Genomic DNA, 12,636 nt, shown 5'->3' on the forward strand with positions numbered 1-12,636 from the left:
TTCTTCGAAGAAATACGTCATTCACATTCGCTTGATTCGACGATACTAGTATTACCGTTCGTATAAGTCTTATATCGCGAAACCATCGAATGGTGTTTACATGTCAATGGTTCAAATGGCTCTGAGCACTATGGGACTCAACTGCTGTGGTCATCAGTCCCCTAGAACTTAGAACTACTTAAACCTAACTAACCTAAGGACATCACACACATCCATGCCCGAGGCAGGATTCGAACCTGCGACCGTAGCAGTCGCACGGTTCCGGACTGCGCGCCTAGAACCGCGAGACCACCGCGGCCGGCCACATGTCAATGGCACGTTAGATGGATACGCTGTATTCGGCGAATATTTACTATTTGCACGATATACGAGAGAGAATTGTCAGAGCATGTGCTTCGATAAATGCCGAAGTGATAAGGAACACCACTCTATCCATGATAATAAGTTTGCAGCTCTGCATTGAAACCAATGGTCATCACTTCGAACACCTTCTGTAATGGACGTTCATGCCACCTTTTTGACCTGATTTATTAAGTGTTACACTACGTTGGAAGGAGTTAATTAGTACCAGTTACGCCACATAACACAACAGCAGTGGAGAGAAGGCAACAGTCAATTTCACTATTGTGGCGGCCAATACGTGATGTCTGTTTACACTAATCTTTACCATTTCGGAAAGGCTGCGAACGTTGGTCTACCCACGCCCACTAACGGGTATCCTATTGTTAGTATAACTTTAATAGAAACTTCCACCCGTGTTCCAGAGAACCTGTTTTTGATGGACTCCTTAAGGCTGGCTCTGAGCACTATGGGACTCAACATCTGTGGTCATAAGTCCCCTAGAACTTAGAACTACTTAAACCTAACTAACCTATGGACATCACACACATCCATGCCCGAGGCAGGATTCGGAGCTGCGACCGCAGCAGTCGTGAGGTTCCTGACTGCGCTCCTAGAACCGCTAGTCCACCGCGGCAGGCGGACTCCTTAAGGAAGCCGTTCCACAGTCAAAGCATGCACTTCGTTACGAGATCATGCAGCACGCATTGCTGAACTCCTTGTCAGCGTCACTAGTGTGCCTCGATGTTTTTTGAAAGTTTCACCAACATTTATTATAATACGTCTCATATAAGTCATTATACACTGGCACTGATTAAGCACACATCCTTTTTTTCTTCAGATGCTGGATTGTGTTTCATATTGCATACAGTTCCACTTTTGGGAACACTAAGTTTTATATAAAGTATCCATACTAATCTATGGAATTATCAAACACACCTTGTAACATTTCCGACTTCAGCACAGCATGAAACGAGGGTTTGGCGGGGGCAGTGCAACGTCGTGGCGCGGACAGGACTTGGGCACAACCTCACTGACGTAACGCTGCCAGGACACGCGAGGCGGTCATACTGCGAATAGTTACGGAGTAGATCGTCGTCATCAGACCAGTAGAGTGATGCACCGGTTCATTAACAATGTCTGAACGTTCAACAAAGGCTAACACGGGGGGTGCATCTAGTATCGTTGAAAGAGGGCAATAGATATGGCATATTCGACATAATTAAATAACTGACCATCTATCACGATCGTTCGCAAAATCTATTCAGAATTTTTCAACACTGTTTCCCTGTAATGTTAGACAAAATGTACGACAGCGTTCAGAGAAAAAGGTCGAACTGGAGGCAACCTATTTGACCTCGGGGAGAGGGTTGATTACCTTGAGCTATGGTAATTACTTTCACAAATCTATGTTTAGTAAACATGAATTTGATTGAAACTTTCCTGAAAGCATGGATGAATAATCATTACGTACATATGGAAAATGATGATGATGATGATGATGATGATGAAGAAGAAGTCCCATACTCCTTGACAGAGCATAAGGGAACGAGGCGGGAGACCCGCACCGCCGTACTAGGCAAGGTCCTAGTGGAGGTGATTTGCCATTGCCTTTGAGGACCATATATTTAAATATAATAAAGTGCATACACTGCCTGACAAAATGTGATGCGGACAGAATATCTGGTCGTATGTCAACGTAACTTAGTACACGTACACGTAATGGGCAGGTATGTAAATGATTGGAGTTGTAATTCTCTGTGACATGTAGATAGCCACTAGAGTGCAGTAGTATTGTTAACAAGCTTGGCAGGGTATACATGGAGATTCAGCTGCCCCTGACAATGTCGTTTCATGCAACCCACAATTTTGTTTCTGCCATTCAGAGACCACGAGCAAGATTTTCACATTCTCTCGCTGGCTACGAGCAAATTGTTACACAGGAAAGAATGAACAGAACCTTTTTGTAGGAAATGTAATTCAATTAAATTTTGTACTGCGATACAATTTCGCCAGAGGCAGTAGTTTTTAGGTTATTCAAGAAAAACGTACAAAGAAAAGCTCTTCAAAGGCGCGCCCAGTACGCATACTTAGCCACCACTGGTTAGGATTTCTACTATGTTGTTGATGGCACTCCCTCCAACCTCTGTTCAAAAATTTCCGATTGCACTAATTATTTCCCTACATTCGACCATTTTTTATTTTCATTGACTGTACTTATCACACCACTGGCTTAGTCGAGTACTTACAAATTGTAAAACTGACGTTTGATTAATTTTACCCAATAATTATGTGAATTTTAACAGTATTAAACAATTAATCAATTAATTAGATCGTGGTATTCATCAGGCCTTTTGACTACTAAACTACATGTGTTTGTAAGGGTTAAGTTTTGATCAAATTGTCAACGTAATTAGTTTAAGCGTAACGTTTCCAACAGTCGTTTCTCTTTCATTATCCTCATGGAAACATTTAAACCAATGAGATTAACGAAGTATCCGACTACGCTGGTGACGTTATAGCCCAGGCGATATAGACAAAAAAATCTCAGATATCGGGAATATTTCGTATAGTCGAAGTATTTCATCCTGAATGTTTGCAAGCTCAGATTCAAGCTGGAGTTGGCTCTGTGATGATATTTTGGGGGTGTTTTACTTGTCATGAGTCGGGCTTGCTCATTGAGGTGGTTATTAACATGGAGCAGCATGTATACTTACACATTCTGAATAATCACGAGTTACCTTTCAGTCAACATCTGCGTGATAAGTATGTTATTGATATCCTTATTTTTCAAGACAACAGTAGAATTCATCGGGCTGGAAGGGTATGTGACTGATTTTCTGAACACGCCATCAACATAAGTTAGTTGGTTGACTCGGGGACGGGGACGAAACAGTGAGGTCATCGGCCCCATTTCATTGGGGAAGGGTGGAGAAGGAAGTTGGCCGTACCCTTTCAAAGGAATCATCCCGGCATTTGCCTGAAGCGGTTTAGGAAAATTACGGAAAACCTAGATCAGCATGGCCGGACGCGGATTTGAACCGTCGTCCTCCCTAAGGCGAGTCTAGCATGCTAACCACTGCGCCACCTCACTCGGTTACCCTACGATACTATATCATATGTTCATTATATTACATACATACAAAAAAGCATTAACAACTGTATGCCAATAAGACTAACAATTAGAAGACTTTGCCATTCGATTTAGGAGCATCAGACCCACCTTACATTTCAAGGCGGTGGGTTACTCTGTACTGTTAATAAAATAAATAAATAAATAAATAACTACATCTCGATTGGTCTGAAAAGTCACCTGACTAGAACTCCATAAAAAATCTGTGGGACAACTTGAAACAGTGGGTAAAACGCTGACATCAGCATCTTCGCAATTTATTGGAACTGCGCAATCAAATGCTCAGCGAGTGGCTTAACCTGGATGCGACACAATCTTGTGGCTTCACTTCCTGACAGAATCCACGCGGTTATCAAGTCCATAGGTACTGAATGATGCTAGTAATGAACCTTCCTGGAAGATTTAAAGTGTGTGCCACATCGAGACTCGAAGTCTACCTGTCCTCATAGCTTTACTTCCACTAGGAACTCATCTCTTATTTTCCAAGCTTCACTGAAGTTCTCCTGAGTTCGAGTCTCGGTTCACGACTTACTGTTAATCTGCCAGGAAGTTTTATATTAGAACAAACTCTGATGCAGACTGCAAATTTCATGCTTATAATTATTTCCCTTGAGGAGGTATCGAATAGAATTGGAGAGAAGAGAAATTTGTGGCACAATTTGACTAGAAGAAGGGATCGATTGGTAGGGCATATACTGAGGTATCAAGGGATCACCAGTTTAGTATTGGAGGGCAGCGTGGAGGGTTAAAATCGTTTAGGGAGACCAAGAGATGAATACACTAAACAGATTCAGAAGGATGTAGGTTGCATTAGGTATGGGAGATGAAGAAGCTTCCACAGGATAGAGTAGCATGGAGAGCTGCATCAAACAAGTCTCTGGACTGAAGACCACAACAACAACAACAACAACAACAACAACAATGATTTCCCTGAAGATGACTAATTCTTTGTCTGGTGTGCCTATGCTGTTCATATCTTGTGATGCTTTCTTCTATTTTCCATAGGTTTTTTTAACTGCCATTAACTTATGACGGTGTTTTCTGGGCTGCTAATTTCCCTGTATCTACAGTTTGCGTCATTTCTATGTGTCGCGCAGTGTGAATGGGTTAAGGGCCGTGTACAATTAGAAATTGAAACATCCCATCAGTGGGATATACGTAGTTCATTATCAACAACTCATATAGGCTGGGTGATTATAATAAAACTGACAGTGTTCTGAGTTCTGCAGTATACATCAAAGGGCTTATTGCTTCAGGAAGACGTTGGCTCCGACGTCGACCAACAGAGAGGTACCATGCGGGCATAAAGAACTTCCCAGCAAGGTGACTCAACGCCGTCTCATTGAACGGAGTTTATGTTGATAAATAATGTTTTGTTGCCTAAAGAGGGGGAATAATATGGTGTACTGGAATCCTGAATAAAAATGACCCACTGTCAGAAAAAAATATGTTGCGTCACTTATGGAATGCCCCTCGTACCTACGATGTTTCAGTGTCCTGCAATGTATACAGCCGACACTGCAGGGCTCAGAACACCGTCAGTTTAATTATAACCTCCTAGTATTTGTAAATATGTCGTAAACACGGCGCCCATCCCATTCATGTTTCCGGGCTTCCACTAGCCATATCTGAAGTTCGCCCATATTGTGTATTGGGGCTCCAGCGCTGTTCCGTATCCCGTCAGTTAATATGATGCTGCATAATACCTGAGTTCACTCGTGCTAGTTTAGGTAGCATTTTCTCTGCTTTATCTGCTGTCAGTTGTGTTCGTTGAAGTAACGTCTTTCGTCTATGAATATCGGCGATTCTCTGGTTTTTCGCCAAGAGAAACTGAATGACAGATCTCTGGTTGGAACACACCTCCGTTAGAGGACCACACCTGCCCCCTTGATGATGGGGGTCACTTCTCTCTCTGTTGCTCCCGCACCACCTACCTCGGGAGCAGCATCGGGAATGCCAGTCCCCACTTCTAAGCCGAAGAAGCGTCAGTCTTCTTCGGCTTCTCTCGCTTGGAAGGGATCCCTTGGGTCACTCCCTTCCCAGGTTCCTACCAGCGGCACAGCAGACACCCACCAGTGGCTGAGGAAGCCACAGGTCGCTGGTCGTCGAGCTTCGAGATCCTCTTTGGTCCTGGAGACTGACTCAAAAAAGCTCTCCTAGCAAGGTCGCCCAAAGGAACTGCGCGAGAAAGCGAAATTGAAGACCCCTAAGACTAAGGCACCTGCGGTGGCACCAACTCCACCGCTTCCTACAAGCTCAGCCTCTGAGGATGAGGTCCAGATTCTGGCGTCTGCTGGGGACCTGGATCTCACCGGACCCTCTGATGCAATGGATGTCACTCGTGCGGGTACTGAGTCAGTGACAGCAAGTGACCCAGTTGCGTAATATGCCTCCCCAGTCCCTTCACGCCTTTCTCAGCCATGGGCAATGTCATCCTCCAGTGGAACTGCGGCGGTTTTTTCCACCATCTTGCTGAGCTCCGACAACTTCTCAGCCTTCATCCTTTCTTCTACATTGCTCTTCAAGAAATTTGGTTTCCAGCAATGTGAACCCCCGCCCTCCGTGACTATCGGGGTTATTATAAGAAACGGGCAGCTTATGAAAGGGTATCTGGTGGCGTCTGCATCTATGTCCTTCACTCTCTTCACAGCGAGTCTGTCCCTCTACAAACACCTTTAGAGGCTGTTGATGTTCGGATGTGGACACCACAGACTGTTACTGTCTGCAGTATGTATCTTCCACCGGATGGTGCATGTCCTGACTGCGCTGATAGCCCAATTGCCGCCACCTTTCCTGTTACTGGGCGACTTCAATTCCCATAACCATCTGTGGGGTGGATCAGTGGCAACAGGCAGAGGCAGCAACACTGAGCATGCATTGGAACAGCTCGACTTTTCTATTTTAAATGATAATGCCTTCACAAATTTCATTGTGGTGCATGGGATGCACTCAGCCATCGATCGACCTTACGATCTGCAGCTCTAGCCTCTTACTGTCTGTCCAATGGAGTGTGCATGACGACCTGTGTGATAGTGACCACTTTCCGATCTTTTTGTCACTGCCACAGCGTCACTCTTCTGGGCGCCCTTGCAGGTGGGCCATGAATAAGGCTGACTGGGACTTGTTCTCCTCCATTGCCACTATTGAGCCTCTTTCCAAAGAAGCCATTAATGTGGTGGTTCACTCAGTCACCACCGGCATCGTTACTGCCACAGAAGCTGCCAATCCCTGTTCTTCTGGGTCCCCTCACCAGACGACTGTGCCTTGGTGGTCGTCTGCGATCGCCGAGGCGATTAAAGATCGCAGGCGGGCGCTCCAGCGTCACAAGCCGCACCCCTCATTAGAAAACCTCATCACCTTTAAACGGCTCCATGCGCAGGCCCGCCGCATCATTCGCCAACACAAGCAGGAGTCCTGGGAACGGTATGTCTCCACCATTGGCCTCCGTATGTCTCCAGAAAAGGTTTGGGCCAAGATTAGGCGCCTCTATGGCTATCGGACCTCTGTCAGCATCGCTGCACTCTCACTGAATGGAGCAGTCTGTACTGACCCCGACACAATTTCCGACCGCTTAGCAGAGTATTTGGCTCAGAGTTCCGCTTCTGCGAATTACCCACTGGCATTCTGCTCTCTGAAAGAGTGGTCGGAACGTCGGAGCGTTTCATTTCAGACACGTCATCCTGAATCCTACAATGTTCCATTCAGTGAGTGGGAACTGCAAAGTGCCCTGGCCGCTTGCCCTTACACAGCTCCCGGACCAGACCGCATCCACTGTCAGATGCTGAAACACCTCTCAGTGGACTGCTGGCGACGCCTCCTCGACCTTTACAACCGTATCTGGATCGAGGGTGATTATCCGTAGCAATGACGAGCAAGCATCGTTATCACCGTTTTGAAACCTGGCAAGAACCCACTGGAGGTGGACAGCTACCGCCCCATTAGCCTCACAAACGTTTTTTGCAAGTTGCTCGAACACATGGTGAGCCGGCGGTTGAGTTAGGACTCGAGTTTCGGGGCCATCTTGCTCCGTCTCGGGGTGGGTACCGTAAAGGCCCTCTGCCACCGACAATCTGGTGATCCTGGAGTCAGAAATCCGTATGGCCTTTGCCTGCCGTCAGCACCTCGTCGCTGTATTTTTTGACATGCGAAAGGCATACGATACGACATGGCGACATCACATCCTCTCTACGCTTCATGGTTGTGGTCTTAGGGGTCCACTGCCGATTTTAATACGGAATTTTCTGTCGCACGTGCAAGTTGCGGCCTCCCATAGCTTCCCCCAAGTTCCGGTGAATGGGGTACCACAGGGATCTGTCTTAAGTGTCTGCCTGTTTCTAACTGCAATTAATGGGCTCGCTGCGGCTAAGGGAACGTCTGTCACAGCTTCCTTGTATGCTGACGACTTCTGCCTCTACTATAGCTCCATTGGCATTGCAGCTGCTGAACGTCAGCTGCAGGGCGTCTATCCTTAAGGCGCAGGCTTGGGCTGTAGCGCATGGCTTCCAGTTTTCGGCTGCCAAGACCTGTGTTATGCATTTCTGCCGGCGACGCACGGTTCACCTCGAGCAACGGCTTTATCTTGCTGGTGAACTTCTTACTGTGGTGGAGACACATCGGTTTTTGGGTGTGGCTTTTGATGCCTGGTTGACTTGGCTCTCTCATATTCGGCAGCTTAAACAGATGTGTTGGCGGCATCTTAATGCTCTGCGATGCTTGAGCCACACCAGCTGGGGCACCGACCGATCTACCCTCTTACGGCTCTACCAGGCGTTAATACAGTCCCGCCTGGATTATGGGAACCTGGCTTATGGTTCAGCATCCCCTTCTGCGTTGCAGGTGCTGGACCCCATCCTTCACAGCGGGATCCAGCTTGCCACTGGAGCTTTCTGGACCAGCCCTGTCAACAGCATACTTGTGGAGGCAGGTGTCTCTCCACTGTGGTTACGGCGCAACGTTTACTGGCCGCTTATGCTACACATGTTTGTAGCTTGCCCAGGCATCCTAATTATCGTCTCCTGTTCCCTCAGTCGGTCGTACATCTCCTAGAACGTCGGCCTGGTCGGGTTGTACGATCGCGGTCCGCATCAGAGAGTTTCTCTCCGGGCTTCGGGTTTTCCCTCTTCCACCTCCTTTCCGGGCCCATCTGCATATACCCCTGTGGTGTGTTCCCCGCCCATGCCTTTGGCTCGAATTGGCACAAGGCCTCAAGGACTCAGTCCTCAGGCCTTCCGCCACTGCTTTCTTTCCATCCTTGCCACATTTCAGGGCTCTGGCGTTGTTTACACTGACGGTTCGATGGTTGCTGGTCGTGTCAATTATGCTCTCACTGTAGGGGGCCATTACGAACAACTCTCATTGCTGGCTGGCTGCAGTGTTTTCACTGCTGAGCTGGTCGCCATCTTTTGTGTCCTAGAGTACATCTGCTCCTGCTCAGGTGAGTCCTTCGTTATCTGTAGCGACTCCCTGAGTGGTTTACGAGCTATCGACCAGTATTTCCCTCGCTCTCGTCTGGTGATGGTTCTCCAGGAGTCCCTCCACACTCTTGCCCTTTGCAGACGCTCTGTGGTCTTTGTGGGGACCCCAGGCCATGTTGGGATACCGGGCAATAAACATGTTGGCTGCTAGGGCCAAACAGGCCACCAGTGAACCAACTCTGGACGTTGGCCTACCGGAGACTGATTTGCGAACAGTCTTGCACCACAAAGTTTTCACACTTTGGGACGCTGAATGGCATGATCTGACCACACCTAATAAACTCCGTGCTGTGAAGGAGACGACGACCGTGTGGCGGTCCTCCAGGCAAGCCATTCGCAGAGACTCAGTTGTCCTTTGTCGGCTCCGCTTTGGCCACACCCGGCTTACGCACATATATTTACTACGCCGTGAGGACCCGCCTCTCTGTCGCTGCGGGGTGGCTTTGACGGTGGTCCACATTTTGTTGGCCTCTCCGCTTTTAGCTGTGCTGAGGCAGACATTTGCGCTGTCTGATACGCTCCCTGCGCTTTTACAGATGACACTACCGTGGCAGGCTTAGTTTTGTGTTTTATTCGGGCAGGAGTTTTTTATCACTTAATCTGTTTGTCATTTTCTTGTTATGAGTCTGGCCTTTGGCCTACGATTTTAGACTAGGTTATTTCTTAGTGTGTTCCTATGTGGTTGGCTTTTCCTTTTTTGTCTCTATGGTCGGCCAACCACTGTCACACTCTCTGTGATTTTAACTCCTTTTGTCTGGTCTCTGTCTTTGTCATTCTTGTCCTGTGTCGTCTGTTGTCATATCTATTGTGCAATTTTACTCTGTGTGGATGTTTGTCGTTTCGGGAAAAGGGACCGATTACCGTAGCAGTGTGGTCCCTTCAATCCCACAAACCAACCAACCAAAGAACTGTGCTGCTTTTGATGACAGGCTCTGTCATGGTTTCAGTACTTGAACATTTCGTGAGTGGGTTGTGAAATAGTGCTACAAAACATTGAACTGAAATTTAGTATATTAACTATAAGACTTTACTGCTGAAGAGGCCCTGTTAGATTTCGCATTTATGTGCCACTTAAACACGAGGGTTGGAACTTTGATAGTGGCACCTATTTATTTACAGCTCGTAAAAAATAGATACGTGTTTCAAAGTTTTACTGACCTTCAAATTAGTCACCAGCATTGTGTAAAACCCGGTGCCAGCGATGTGGAAGTCGTAGGATACTCTTAGCAGTGCCAGTTGTGTTGACAGTTCGAGCGGCGTGGTCTATTGCCCGACGAATTTGTAGCAGTTCTGAAGCAAATGCCGTGAAGTGTTTCCTTCAGTTCATAAATCGAGTTCAACTCACGAGGGCTTACGTCAGGGAGTGCAATAGGTGGCATAGCACTTAGCAGCCCCATCAGTAAAACAAATCAGTAACAGCTTGCACTATACGTGCTTGAGCATTGTGATACTGCACTCCCCTGACTCAAGCCCTCGTGAGTTCAACTCGATTTCTAAACTGAAGGAAACACTGCACGGCATTCACTTCAGAACTGCTACAAATTCGTTGGGCGATAGACCGCACAGCTCGAATTCAGATATAAAGCAATGGAGCTGATGAGGAAATGGGAATCAGGATTGCGTGAAACCGTCAGGGCTACGTCCAGCTATTCAGTGTGTGGGGGGTTAGCCGCTAATTATATATATGGTAGTCTTATTAGATTCGTGTCTGGTTTTCCGCTATTTTCTTCGGCATAGAATCTCATTAAGTGGAGTAGAACAGTCTTTAGTCAGGAGTCCCTCTTCGAACTGAGTCCCGACGACCAGCGAAGACTGGTCTGGAGACGCCATGAACAGTGGTGGGATATCAACCCGACTAGCGTCCGCCATGCGGCCTGACAGTCAGGAGTGATGGTCTGGGGTGCCATTTCATTCCAGAGCACGTCACCTTCGGTTGTCATCCGTGGCACCTTTACAGCACAACGGTGTACGGCGATATTGTTCGACCAGTCATTTGCCCTTCATGGCAGGTCATCGTGGGCTTATTTTTCAGCAAGGTAATACCTACCCGTACACAGCATGTTTGCCAAACCCTTAGTTCGTCAACAGGGTCTCCGGATCTGTCCCCAGTTGTGAAAGTTTGGAGCCTTATTGGCAAGACCCTCCAACCAACTCGGCATTTGACGATCTATCACGCCAACTGGACAGAATGTGGCACGATACCTCTCAGGAGGACATCCAATAATTCTGTCAATCAGTGCTGAGCCGAATAACTGCTTAGATAAAGGCCTCAGGTGGATCAACGCGTTATTGCCTTGCTCAGATTGTAAAACTCGTTTTCTTGAATAAATGTCCAATTTTTTACTGAAATTGTAACGATTTGTTTGTCTTACATGTACATCAGGTCTACTGATTTCCGTCCTATTCGAATAATTTCTTTGTTTTGAGTAGTTTTTTCTGTCTAACAGCCTATACAAACGTTAAGCGACAGTAGAAAATTGCATTAATTTTAATAGAGTGCAGGATAAAAAAAGGACACCTAAAGGAAAAGAGAAGAACTAACTGGAAGAAATTTTGCGGGAGCATAAATGTAAGGACACCCATTTCGTCTGTGAGGGAAAAAATTAAACGTAACAGAAGGTTTCAGATACAGAAACCCAGCCTCATAACGTTCCGATTAAGCACACGAAATTGCTTCTACAATAACCGACACAGTGGACCTTGCTGATAATTTATTTGCTGCAGGTGTACAACATTTCTTGGATAAACCCTTAAAAGGAAGCAAACTAAATCCAGTGTTAATACTGCACCAGGCGACCGCCCGGCAAGCTGCGCGGTCTAACGGCATGAATCCATCTTAGCGTCGAGGTCTGGTGTGGCGGCCAGCTTGTAGATGGTTTTTAAGGCTGTTTTCCATTCACCTCGGTGAATGCAGGCTGGTTCCCCTTATTCCATTTGTTACACTATGCGCAAACGTTGTCTCCACACACGTGTACACCATAATTACTCTACCACACAAACTTTTTGGGTTACACTCATCTGGTATGAGACGTTCCCGGCGGGTCCACCGGTGGCCAAACCACACAATAACCCTGGGTTCGGTGTGAGGCGGGTTGTGAACCACTGAGGGCTACAGCGGGACAAAGCCTCTCTGTCGTTTCTGGGTCCCAGATTTAATACACACATATACACACGGGACCAGGTCCTGACAACACCATTCATCCCATGCTGTACAATTTGGCGGTATTCTATGCAATGAAAAACTCACATGTGCAATATTTTAAGCAATTCCTGATCCAGTAGGAATAATGCTCCTGAGATGAAGACAACATGAGTGGTTTCCGTTTTGAAGCCTGGAAAGATTCTGGATGAATTATCACTTAGACCTACAGCACTGCCGGCTGGTGTGGAAGCGCGGTTCTACGCGCTTCAGTCAGGAACCGTGCTACCGCCAAGGTCGCAGGTTCGAATCTTGCTTCGGGCATGGATGTGTGTGATGTCCTTAGGTTAGTTAGGTTTAAGTATTTCTAAGTTCTAGGGGACTGATGACCTCAGATGTTATGTCCCATAGCGCTCAGAGACAAGCCTAAAGCACTACAGTCATGTTCCTTGAAGGTACTATTTCGCAGTGTCTGTGTTTGATGGTGTAATATGCAGTGTCTTTCATACATGTCTTCTGAAGGAACACACACTGCTACAATCTAAACCTGT

The sequence above is a fragment of the Schistocerca gregaria genome, chromosome X, assembly GCF_023897955.1.
Source record: "Schistocerca gregaria isolate iqSchGreg1 chromosome X, iqSchGreg1.2, whole genome shotgun sequence".
NCBI classification, from domain to species: domain Eukaryota; kingdom Metazoa; phylum Arthropoda; class Insecta; order Orthoptera; family Acrididae; genus Schistocerca; species Schistocerca gregaria.